Raw genomic sequence first — 14,164 nt, 5'->3', positions numbered from 1 at the left:
GCAGTTAGTCATCTTTCACAGAGCCTTTTTTTTTAACCTGTTCATTCCTGTTTGCTTTCCTTAAGCTAAAGTAACATCTTTGTGCTGAGAATTGCCTCAAAGTAAAAACTGGCATGGTAATTCTGAAAGTGATTTTATCAAAGATGTTTCCAGATGTACAGGACGTTCAGACAATGCTGAGTGCCTGCCTTCTAGAAATCATGCTCAAAGTGATTTCAGATTGGAAATCCAAAATCACTAGTAGTGCTTGAAACTGTAGGCAGGTTAAAATAAAACTATGTTTTCTTTCATTTAGATCTGAATGTTATCAGGAACAAGTAACTGGCATTCACTCACTGCTGTGTTCTATAATGCTAATAACAGTTGTAACTGAATAAATTTCCATAGGCATTTATCTAAGGAGAGGTGTAAGAGGTCTGATTAAAAGGTCTTATACATAGCACAAGACCTTGTTGATGTCCTGTGTCATTGCTGCGGGAAATGATATTGTATCAGCTCTTTCATAAAACAATTAACGTCTATTTTTAGATGACTCTGGAAGGCTGTTCCAGAGTCCTCTGTGGCTAAATAATTTTTGTCCTAGATCTACAATATTGTGGTGGATTAACCTTGGCTGACTGCCAGACCCCCACCCAGCTGCTCTCTTACTCCCTCTCTTAAGCAAGACAGGAAGAGAAAATGAGATCAAAAAGCTCAGGGGTCAGGGTAAAGGCAGGGAAATCACTCAATAATCACCATCATGGGCAAAATAAACTTGACTGGGGAAGATTAATTGCCAATTAAAAATAGAACAGGAAAATGAGAAACAAAGACAAAAGTAAACCCACTTTCCCCTCATCCCTCTTTTCTTCTCAGGCTCAAATCCACTCATGGTGCTTCTACATCCTCCCCCACCAAGCAGCAGTGTGTATATCTTCTCCGTGGTCCTGTCCATGGGTTTCAGTGAGATAACCTCTTTCACCACAGTCTCTCCATGAGTTGCAGGGAAATCTCTGGTGCCTGGAGCATCTCCTCCCACTCCTTCTGCACTGACCTTGGTGTCTGCAGGGCTGTTTCCTTCACATTTTTCTCACTCCTCTCTCTCACAACTGACATGCAGCACTTCTTATCCTTTTTTAAATATGTTATCATGAGAGCACCATTATTGTTGATGGGCTCAGCTTTGAACAGCAGGGAAGCTGGCTGGGACACGTTCTGTCTGACATGGCAGTGGTTCCTGGTCTCTTGTCACAGAAACCATCCTTACAAGTCCCCACAATCATAACCTTGTAGCATAAATTCAGTACAAATATCCATTAACAAATTCTACTGGGTAGTATAAGGCTTTTCTCTATCTACTTTTTGTTGTGATGCTTTCCCTGAGGAGCAGTAAAAGTGAACTGCCAAATACCTATGTGACCTGATGTTTGGTATCCATGCTTAAATAGAAAACTTTTCAAAGGATATTTGTCTTGGATTTTCCTGGTTCACGGAGGAACTGTTTAGTACTTCCTATAAATTAGTTTTAAGTGCCACTGAAAGGTATGCGAAGAAAGAGATGCTGTTGGGATTAAACACCAAATCTCCTATAACCTTAGTAAGTAAGATATACTTAGTTAAGTTAAAGTTGTAGGTTTTCCTTTGTCTATAATAAGGCACTTCTAAAGATGTAATTGTGTTCAGCTTAGGTTTTACTTAAAAACTTGCAAGAATTTTCTTAACTTGAAGTTTATGGTGTAAATATATATGTATATATATACATGTATATATATGTATATACACATAAAACAGCTTCTTGTGTCATATTTCTTCCAACTTACAGATTTCACTAAACAAAACAATTTTTCAACTAGGAAAATACAAATTGTTATAATTATCTAGCATTTATTAAAAATATTCTATAGCAGTACAAGAAATTATTTGTAGTTTATAAATGTTATTAAAGTAAACCAAATACGAAAATTTGAAATTTATTATATCACTTCTGCTTCAAATCAAAGAGTATATTCTTAATATTGCGGTCACACAGAAGCACCCATTAGAACAACCACATGTTATTACTAATTATTCAGGAATAGTGAAGCTTTACAAAGTTTTTAGGTATTGTAGCAGAAAGTTTCATCAACTATGACAGTTATGAATTGCTAAAAACACTTGCACATTGGAAACCGAAGGTCATGTCAGCTATTTCACTTGTGGTTTTGGAGCATTAAAGAGACCTTCTGTAAAATGTTTTTATATGATATGCATCACTTCTTGCTCCAATTAGGAATGATAACCTTTATTTGATTAGATGAGCCTGTTAGAATAGGATTGCTATTTCACTGAATATACTGAATATTGGCATGGAATTGGCACTTAGTGCCATGGTCTAGTAACCATGGTGGTGTTGGATCAAGGGTTGGACTTGATGATATCAGAGGTCTTTTCCAAACCAGTTGCCCATGCATTTTCCCTACTACAGGAAGCAGTCCTTAGCAGTGCTGCAGAAAACTCATACCATGATGCTCTGCATGTCCTTTCTTTTATTGGTTAGTACTATGCCCTGGGATTTACTTTACCACTACAGTGATTTTACTGAGCAGTTATTTATAACTCTCTCAAGTGTGCCCTGACCCTAGGGAATTGAAGAAAGAAGTGAATTGAAGAAAATACCCTGAGTTGGAAGAGACTCATAAGGATCATTGAGTTCAACTCCTGGCCTGTACAGGACAGCCCCAAGAATTGCATGTATCTGAGAGCATTGTCCAAATGCTTCTTGAACTCTGTCAGTTTTAGTGCTGTGACCACTTCCCGGGGGAGCCTGTTCCAGTGCCCAACCACCCGCTGGTGGTAAAGCCTTTTCTTTATATCTAAACCTAAACCACCCCAGCACAGCTTCATGCTGTTCCATCGAATATGGTATTATATCTTGTACTTATTAGAGATTTTCATTATTTGTTATGGGAGATATGATAAAGTCTTATTCTTTTATGAAATCACTTATTTATTTTCACTTTAGGAATGTAAAAACTTGAATTCCCTTTTGTATATGTCACAGGATCTCTATGATACAAAGCTTTATGTTTTTATATGTATCTCTGAAACCCTAATGTCAAGAACAGCTTTGACCTGTGGAGCAGAAGAAATGCTTCCTCTTTTTATTTCATTCCCTTTCTGTCTAAATCTTTCAGCAAATATTTTTGTACTTTCTGTACTGGTTTATGCATCATTCAACTTCTCTTTGACTAAGGGATGAATAATAGGCATGGCATTCATACTGAGGTCTCCTCTTTGGCATCAAGTGAGGATTACCAGTATCAGCACAGAATTGCTTACAAAAAAAGCCAGTCATCCTTTTATAATTTTTAATTTTCACTTAGAATGAGTTAATGAAGTGTTTCATTTGACTTTATAGGTAAAACAATTTAAATCAAAGACTCTTTACTGGCCAAGAATTCTGAATTTTTTGAAATGTGTAGAGGACCCTAAAAAAGATGCTTATTGTCACGCATTTTACTTGTGACTGACAAATAAAACATTTTCAGGTCCCTGAATAGTTCCACTCTACCAGCTATATCCTCTTCTGGTGACAGCATATGAGTAAACAACCACATTTAATTGCTGTTATGGGATCTCCATAAATCTCAGTGATGAATGACAGTAAACATATTCTCCATAGAAATTCTAAGCATACCATTATTTACTATCAACGATGACAGCAACAAAAGATTCAAGACTAATTGAAAATAAAATTTCCCAGGACTTGACACAACTTACTTTAGCCCAGCTTTCCATGAGAAACAAAAGATAATACTTATTTGATTTTTTTTTTTTTAATCAGTGTTCTCCACTTATTCTAAGTGAAAGCCCCAGCTCTGCTTTTAGTCTTCCAATGGGTTAAAGAGACAACATTCTTGGAGTTTTAGCCTGGCATGGAGGTGAGTGTGCAGAAAAAAATTTGCATTTATAAATGAAGTTGGGAGCTTGACAAATAAGTACAGAATAGATTAGCCAGATACACTGCTTACTCACTTCACTGGTGTCAGTTACCACACCTCATGTGATTCCTGTTTATTGATAGTTTTGCTGGTGCTGGGTAGGACAGCAATGGGAGTGGGTATATACCTCTGTCTTGAGGTGGGTTCTCCCACCTCAAAAAAAGTGAAAGCAATGCATCTGTGAAAACAAGTGGAAGAGATAAAAAGATAGTTACCTGGAATATTGCATCATGAGAGTTCAATTAGGATCTTTTTCAGGACGCTCTCAAAAACAGGCTCCAGTGCGCTTAGCTCTTTTCCAAGTAGCATCAGAACAAGTACCATGACCAGGCTGTTATACCTAAACTACTACTAAGTAGAAAGTATCCTCTAGCTTTGGTAACCTGTCCATGGAATTTTGCCAATTAATAAGATATGAATTTTGTGAAAAACATATATATGAAAATAAGGGGGGTTTTATCTGTACAAACTTAACACATTTCAGATCTCCACAAAAGCCAAATGCAGTATACTTGAAATGAAAATATATTCTTCCTTATATAAAGAAAATGCAATTTGAAAAAATGTCAGTCTTGGAAACTATGAGATTCTTTATGGGACATTGTCTTTAAAGACTAGCACATACAAAAACATAATTTTCAAGAAGCAGCTATGTAAAAGAATCCTCCCCATTAGATGTCATAATATCTTTAATAATAATTTAATAATTTAATAATAATAGCCTTGAAAAAACACTTATACTAGATATGAAATATGACTGATCAAATAAATTTGCAGGTTCACATGTTTTCTAGGTTTGATCAAGGTTTCTGCTAGATAGTGCAAATTCTTCTGGAGTAGTTGCAGAGGTTACTGTACCTAAAATGGCTGAAGAAAATGTCTTATAGTTAACACACTGCATAATACTCTATTCTACTGAGTTTTGCCTTTTTTGTGTATTTCCTTTGATGTTCAGCAAAAATCTTTACAGATTTTTGTCTGTTTGATAACTCTTTACAGTTCTTTCAATACTTTGCAAATACTGAGGTGCATGTGTGACTTTATTTGTGCTCTAACTGTGGATCGCATTCTAGGATGATTTATTTGGGGTTTTACTCAAAAAACGTGTACCAGAACTTGTTACTTCTGCAGAAGAGAGAATAAAACTGTAGTATATGACTGGTAGAAAATCAATGAGTTTCTTGTTTTGCTCAAAGCTACTTACCAAAATGCTCAGGACACTTCTCAGTGTAAGATGGTGGATGCCATGTCCTTATGTTCTCTAACGAGGAGCCTTTTAGCCCATAGACCTTTAGCACTACATTTTACAGGGTCTGTCTAAAATTGTGTTTCACTTGAAATATTTAAGGGGTTCTATTTTTTTTGAATGTATAGGATAATTTCAGAGATCAAGTAATATTCTGTTCCTTTACATTATAGGACAAACAGCTGAGGGAGTTGGGGTTGTTTAGCCTGGAGAAAAGGAGGCTCAGGTGTGACCTTATTACTCTCTACAACTCCCTGAAAGGAGGTTGTAGCCAGGTGGGAATTGGTTTCTTCTCCCAGGCAACCAGTGACAGGACGAGATGAAATAAACAGTCTCAGGTTGCACCAAGGGAGATTCATATTGGATATTGGGAACAAATTCTACTGAGAGGGTGGTCAAGCATTGGAACAGGCTGCTCAGGGAAGTGGTGGAACCATCCTTGGAAGTTTTCAAAAAATACGTGTGTCACACTTGGGGACATGGTTTAGTGGTGAATGTGACACTACTAAGTTAATGGTTGAACTCAACAATCTTAGAGGTCTTTTCCAACATTAATAATTCCATAGACTAGCAGTGAACAAAATATATTTATGTGAAATGTCCCACACAGTGTTTTGAATATCATTGTGGAAGAAATTGTCTATATTTCGTTCATGAGACAGAATGTCCTTAGCAAATCCAGGGAAACAATTGGATTTGTTTCCAGATAAAAGGAAAAATTGGTGAAGATGCTAAACAGCCACAATTTTGTATAAGCTGATTACCAGTAAAATGCACCTCTTCACTTCTTTTTACATGTGTTACTGTTGCTGAGAGATAATGTAATACTTTGTTTTATCACGTCATCTTAGGCTAGTGAAAATTCAACTTTTCTTGGCTTGGAACTTTTACCATACAAAGGCTTGAAAATACCTGTCCAAAAATAAAGGTATAACCACCTTACGTGGTCACTATGACAAGTTTTATGTTAGGACATAAATTACTTGTGCTTATGGCACAGATCAAAGACCTTTTCAAGGTGGGATGCCAGTTGTGTTGGGGATTTGATTATCAAGGCATTTGGTACTGTATATCCAAATATGATTTTATTTTAGGACAAAGTTGCAATGTTTTTGCTAAAATTGTAAAATCAGATTTTGACTGTAACCTTTAAATAAGATTAGTTAATGAAGTTCAAGTGTCCTTAACAAACTTCCTGCTGTTTAATGCACCATGTGAGTGTTTGAGCTAGTAGGATAAAGTGTTGTGATCTCTCTCGCTTTTCACTTATGACATGAAATGAAAAAGAATTACAATAACTATGAGTTAAATGATTTCAAGTAGAGAAGAAAAATGAAGTAGCATTTTAGCTTTAATTACCATTCCGTTTATTTCCTAGAAGCATTTTGAAAGGAAAACTGTTTGCAAGAAGGGATTTAGACACTGAAATCCAGAAAAGGATTCAGGGATGGGAATCACCAGCTAAGAGCTTCATTTCTCTACAACCCACACTAAGAAGTCAAGGCACTAGAGCAAAATAAAATTTAAGACTGTCCTTTCCTTAAGAGCTTTTTCAAACTTTTCAATAGTGTAAGCCATATCTGAAATTCACTGGCCTAAGAATAAAGAGAAAATAACTTAGTTATTTCACGAACCTTGAGGGAGAAAAATTTCTACCCCACAGCAACAGAAGTGGTTTTGAGGTTGCTAACACATTTGGTGGTTGAGTCAGAGGAGATTGGACAGAGGCTGTAAAATAACACTGAGGTGTTTGAGGAGATTGGAAAGCTTTAATGCTTTGTCGAAGGTGTTAGATCCCTCTCTTCCACCACCTCCCCAGCTGTCAAATTCTTTGCTCACCACTCTACAGTTCCTCTCTCTTAAACCTACCAAGTTCATACTTCTATAAGAAGCTCTTCTGCCATAGAAATGGGAAGTGTTTTGGGAGGAGATCGTGGTTTTTTGCTGTTGCAGCAGGAAGGACTGAGTCAGTAATGTTACTTATGGCTGGCAGAGCCACAAAGGAAATGTAAGCTTGAACCACTAGCAAATTTTAAACGTATTACTGCCATATGGTTCCCTGTACATTTCCTGGAGAAACTGGTAAATAAATAAAAAAAAAACCCAACCATATTTTTTGGGTTGGAGAAGTGACAGTGCTCTGTCTTCTGTAATTGGGCTGTTTTGGGTTCTGTTTTGTGGGAGTTTTTTCCTACTATAAAGAAAATCTATATTTCACCTTATCCTGTGAGCAAATATACAAAGTATTCAGCTGGTAAGCAGTCTGACTTTTAAAAAATCCCATTTTAAGTGCCAAGTACTTGGTAGGATGATGATTTTGTTGGTGACACGCCACAAACACCATAAAGCATGGGCGCACATTAACAGCAGAACCCTGAGCACATAGGAGCGTAGCTAACTGCAGTGTTAGATAACTGTTGAATGATCCTCTGGTATCTCTGTGTTTAAATTTGCAAGTCTTTATGTAGACCCAGTCTTTTATTCTTACTTCATGGTTTATGCAATGATTTTATTTTTTTATTATTTTTTTTATATTATTATGAGACATAAAGATGTAGGGATAGACAGAGAAGGATATGTAAAACAGCTGAAACCCATCAGAAAACACTGTCTAGAACCTATTATAGGAAAACCTTCCTTAAAATCACATCCCTGTCTGTTTGGATTTGCACATATGTAGCGTGACAGTCCTTCAGAACTGTTGAGGAGAATCTGAAACAAATGTCTGTTCTGAACAAGCCTGTGCAGCCTTTGATTTATCAACTCCATGCAGTAGAATTTGTCTGCTCTGAATAAACATGACCCGAGGTGATCTCCAAAGAGATTAATTAATGAAGTTAAGGCAGGCAGTGAAGAAAACATAACTGTGGAAAGGGGGTAACAAAGTAAACAATCAAGTAGGATCTTTTCAGCAGCATATAACTCAGTTTAGGTCCTTTGGTTAAAATATTTATGTGATTTCATAGTCACTAGAGCTAAGAAACTTTCAAACTTTTTTGAATCCTCTCTCATCTTTCATACAAGGAGATAAATAGTAAAATATGAATCTGTGTATTTTATGCATTGGTAAAAAACAAGAGATGAATTAAAGACACAGCTATCTTGATTTCAGTTAAGATAACTAGCTTAAAAATCTTTAAATATGTATTAGCTGTTGTGTTACTGAAATAGTAGAGAAGTAAAGGATTTTTCATGCTGAGAGCTTATTCATTTAGAATAAAGATATGAAAGTGTGTAGAGGCAGAAAAAATGGCTAAATATCAAAGCTCACAGAACAAGACTTCCCTAAACAATTTTTCTTTTTTTCATTCAAATGCGAGTATTTAGGAAGATAAGGAGTTAGGAAGAGGTACAGTCACATTGCTATGGAGTCAGTATAGTTCTGTATTTAGAGCAGGTGACTATCTTCTCTGGGAAGAAAATGCAGTTTCAACATGGTAAAGTGGAAGTCTTGGGCTGAATGTTTTTATAATAGCAATATTGCCAGGTTTTTAGAACAATTTTTTTTCTTAATTTCAAAGTTGTTGATACTGTATTTCCTGTATTGCTTTCTGCAGCTCCACCATTGCACCTTTCTTTTTCTATAATTTTCAGTGATTTTCAGCTTCTAAATATACCTTCCTTATATCTTATTATTCACACTACCACCATTTGATATCAGGCAGCAATTTGAGTCTAGCAGCAAATGCCAATGGTAAACTCAGAGGAAATTAGGGATTCAGTTTTGATTTAAGCAATAATTCAGTCTTAGGGAAGCATAGCTATTTGTTCTATTTTTATATACTTTTCATGAGGTAAAAATATAATCACAATCACACTTGTGAGTATACTGATACAATTTAAGCAACCTGAGGAAAAAGGTGGAGGGTATAGGTTTCAGCTTTAAGCTCTTTGTGGAGAGCCTTGAAAAACTTTATGCAAATACTTCTGTTTTAGGGAAATGAGATATAAATGGAATTAATTTTTTATTGTCAGTGGTATTATTTCTAGTTCTAAGAGCGTTTCCTCTGTTAGAATATACTTTTTTCTTGAGAAAAGTGCCATTAGTGAGTCATACATCTCTTTCTGCCTCTTTCCTAAAGTAACCTACTTCAGTGGTTGGAGTGGGGTGTGTTGGGGGAAACCACTCAAGGTTTTTCTTCTTCATATTGGCATTAGTTGCTGAGCAACAAAGGTGGATTATATTATATTTGGTAACCTTAAACAGAACAGTAACTTGATAGTGTCTGGGGTAGAAACCAATTGTTTAAAATTCAACATTTTTATACAATTTTTCTTTAGTAAATTTTATTATTTTTAACATTAACTTGTTCTACAATTATACTACTTGTTGTCTGTAAGATATAGACATATTTGACTCCTTACTGATCTTGTAGACAGACCTCATACAATCATTTTTGGACATTTACATATCCAGTATTTTGGTCACACAGGTCTTAATTTCCCTGCTAGTTGATTGAAGTTTACTGTATTTTTTGTATGCACTTGCAATTCTAGTTGATCAGACTATGGGAGTTTTGACTGTTTGTTTATTTTAAACTCTGGCCACGGACAGTGGTGTTCACATGCTTCAAAATCCATTTACTGGAGTGAAGGCTTTTGTCTATCCATAACAATTAGGACTTGAAATGCATTCTTGGATCATTAAATGTAGTTCCCTACTGACACAAAGCATGATCTCTCTAATTTATCTCTAAATTTTTTATTTTACTCTCTGTGAGGTAAGAAGATTTCTCTTACATGTAGTGATAAACAACAGTCTGGACCTCTATAATCTTTGGGAGTTTGACAGTGACTTCCATTTTCTGAAGACAGTCCTTGCAAATTTTATAGGTGATCATATTGATATATTCACAGTAAAAACATGGTTTCAGCAATGCTGCTTTGTTCATCCTATGCTGCAAACACTGTGCTATTAGGGATAAGATATCCCCAAAGGATTTTGTCACTAAAACCTTGAAGAATGCTTGGCAGATGAAAACACATTATACACTTTTCAATTAAACAGTCCTGCTTAAGTTATGTGATAAGTAGCATGTGCATATTACTCTTGAGTATTTCTGTTCAAAGATGCTTTGAAACTCCTGCTATTCCACATATTGTGACACATTATCATATCACATTTACCACCTGGGGAAATTCAGGACCAAAACTAGAACTTTAATAGAACTTGGTTTTGGCATCACACTTAATTTAAAATATTAAGATGAAGCCCAAGAGTTGGTCTATATGAAGGCATTTCCATGCTGGAATAAGTCTTCCTTCAAAACACGTGTTCTGTGATGTAGCTACCTATGTGCTCTGGGATTGTAATGTTGCTCTACTATTCTGTAAAATGCTTGGAGATCAAAGAAAATGCCTACATCATAGTAGCTGCAGGCAACACTAAAGATATCTCAGTGGAAAAGGTATTGTGCATCCAAAGGACTTCAGCTAGAAAGACTATAGGAGTAATTATATGCAAGTTGTAGGGAGGAATGTTGAGAGGAGGGAAACCTTTACCTTTTCTCTATGGTAATTTGAAAAGTACTTTGTTAATAGAGAACGAAGGCTGAAGAAATTTGAGAGATGTTACTGAACTGATTAAAAGACTATCGTGTGTTTTACTAGCTTCTCTCTGCTAAATGTGGTATCAATAAACTGGAGTTGTGTATCGGGAGAGTAAATAATGTGCTGGCATGGAAAGACATCTTGAGTACTGTAGTGGATAGGACAAAATTAGATGAACAAACAAAGGTAGAATTTAAAGAAACTAAGAAAAATCACATTAGATACACAAATCTGTCAGAGAGTGCCCGAAAGTTTTAAAAACACGGGATCATGTTACAGCCAACAGACTTTTCTTTTTCTCTCTTTAACCTCTTGCCTCAGTTGCTTCAAAATACTTTAACTTCCAAGAAGACTTTGGGTTAAATATCTTACTCTATTTAATTTTGAAACTGGTATGTTTAGAAAAAAATTACACTGTGAAAGAGTGTTTTCATGGGGAAAAAATGTACTCATAAAAGTCTCATAAAAGACTTTAAGGGGTCTTTTTTTTCCACTGACAGTCTAAAGTCACAAATGAAGAGGAAGATGAGTTTTATCATGATTGTATTTGCAGCTAAAGCTTGTGTATGTGCTTATTTTTCTGCTTTTCTATAATTTTTCTGTTTTATCACTTGACCTGTGACCACATCAGCTTGATGTTTATATAATCAGTATGATGTTAAGTAATCTTAAGCAAGATTTCTTGAAACCATAACAGAAGCAACTTAGATTTTAGAATATTTATTTAAATTAATGAAATGTGCAGGTATTATCATGTTATTTAAGTTAGTGTTGCTGTGCTTTCTTCAGATACATCATGTGATTTATATTTGATGAAGATCTGGGTCTGATTTATTTTTGTTTTTTAAACTGAACCTCATTGCAAGGAACTCTTTTTCCACATGTGTTCAATTGCTGGTCTATATGCAAAAAACTATGAAGATTTTAATTTTTTTCAGTACCATATGATTAGTTCTTTAGTAACCAAATTTGATGCATAGATCAATCTTTAAATCTTTACTTCAAAATAGTGTGTAATGATTTTTTTTCATGACTTTTCCTATGTAACCTCACTGTAGCAAGTGAACTAGGAGAAAAACAATTTAACAATTAATTTTGAACTATATTTATTTAAAAATAGCTCTACAATTAAGATATTATTTTCAATGTTTAATGGAAAATATAAGCCACCATAAACATAGGGTTGGTAGAGACTATACATAGAAACTAAAAGAAATGCCCTGTAAAGTAATGGCAAACTAAGTTTGTGTCTGCTTTTACTGGTGACAGAAGAAATATGAAATTAATACACTTAAACTACAGAACAAAACCAGATGAGTTCTGAATAGCTTTAAGATAATTAAAATTTGTATAGAAGGTAGGCATAGAAATAGAATAATTCTAACAATATGACAACTTAATGCATTCATAGAAAGTATGCATTGATGTACATAATATGAAACTAACAAGCTAGATGTGATACAGTTTCTATGAAACTTAAAATACATTAAATCTTCAATTCTGTTTTTAATTGCTCAGTTAAATAGGCAAATGTTACACTTAACGATTTTATTTCTTTACCCATTGGTGCTAGGTACACAGCAATTTTCTTAACTTAGTTTGGGGGGGTTAATTTATTTTATTTAAATATAAAATATTAAGCACTTCCTAAATTTTTAGGCACTATCTTACAATCCATGATAAATCAGCTAATTTCCCCGATTTTCATGGCATCACGTATGAATTCAATGTCATCTTGCAAAAGGTTATACCGTTGGATGTTGCTGAAGAGATCAGGATTCTGAAGAAGGTAAAATGTAACATGAAATTATATACTACCTTTAAATTGATAAGCATGTGTGTGCTAAAATGTTCAAGTTGCCTTATGGTAGTCAAAAAGATATCCATAATAAAAATAAAATTTACAGTGTATAGTTGATTTATTTCTGAACTACTGAGCATGTTCCTGGACTTGGCTAACTTGCTCTTGAAGACCTGTGCCAGACAAGTGAAATGTAAACCCCTGGCTTAGCTGTCTTCTATGAAATTCCCTTTAGCCAGTGTTTCAAGGAACAGACTACTGAAGTGAAGAACTGTTTGTAATGCTTAAGAGAGTGTTTCAGACATTGAAATGAAGTTTGGAGATTTAAGGAGAGATACTGTTTTATTTGACCTTCATCACAATAAAGTAAAAGCAGCCCAATCATCTTTAGCAAAACTTGATGAATATCCTGAGCAGGGATATATATTTTTTTTTTTTTAATGTAGTCCATCTCCTTTTTGAAGTGTAAAACACTTCGTTATCTAATGCATTTTTTACACCTCTAATGCTTGTTTTGTTACTTGCAGCCAGCCAGCATCTTTGGATAAAGATAGTATTGTAAGCTCTTCAGATTACTTTATATCTTGTCTATGTAACAAAAAAATAATTTTACTTAGCTAGTGTGCAGTTTTCCACACCTACATCATCTTGTCTAATGCCAATGTACTGAGTCGTTGCTAGAATTTTGGTATAAATGCTCTACCCATCAGCATCTAATAAATGAAATTGGGAGAGGGGGTGGAGAATAAAACTTTTAAATACAATTAAATCTGCTGGAACTGGAGAATTTTAGACAGGCAAGAGCAAAACATAGTCCTTTTGTTTAAGAAGAGGAACTGTCTCTATTTTACGAAGACAATTTCTATATGCACTGAGTTGTTTGATATTATTTCTTTAAAAAGTGAATTAAATTTTAAGATAATCATAATAGCATATAGACACATAGAATATCATCAGTATGAAAAATAAAGTAACATAAGCTTTTGCCCAAGTGTCCCCAACTATTCAGAGCAACCCATCTTCATATTGCAGATTAGTTGTTATGTAATATTCCCTTCACTGCTGTAAACATAGATGTTTTACTCATGAATATGTATTTCATTGGTTAGACACACCACATGCAGTTACTGCTTCAAAGAAATTACCATTGACATATAAAATAAGAAATGGGTTTTACAAGTAGATCACAGGGAAATCATGACATACATTATTCAGTATCATAGTTAGTGTTCTATGTGTACAAACAACCTACTAGTGTACATTTAGCCAAGTGAAGATTTCAATAAAAATGAGGTCTTAAAATTCTTGTTAAACCCCCTGTGCTGTATCATGCAAGTCCATCCCTATAACCTCTTTCAGAACCAAACAGGCCTGTTAGAATCATCTAGATTTAATTCTTATCCCTCTCTAGTAAGATTTAAAAATAGAAATGATCATGCTTTGTGCAACTTGCTGCAAAAAGCACTGGTAAGAAGGAATGTAGTTACCATTGTGTGGGTTTTTCTCTGCAAACCACGAACTGTTACTTGGAAAAAATGATGTTTTTTGTCACTGACATGTTCTCTACTTGAGCTATTTTGGGTAGGTGGGCACAAAACCCCTTCTGTA

The sequence above is a fragment of the Lepidothrix coronata genome, unplaced genomic scaffold (assembly GCF_001604755.1).
Source record: "Lepidothrix coronata isolate B3197 unplaced genomic scaffold, Lepidothrix_coronata-1.0 Scaffold13, whole genome shotgun sequence".
NCBI classification, from domain to species: Eukaryota; Metazoa; Chordata; class Aves; order Passeriformes; family Pipridae; genus Lepidothrix; species Lepidothrix coronata.
Note: the sequence above shows the minus strand (reverse complement) of the source record.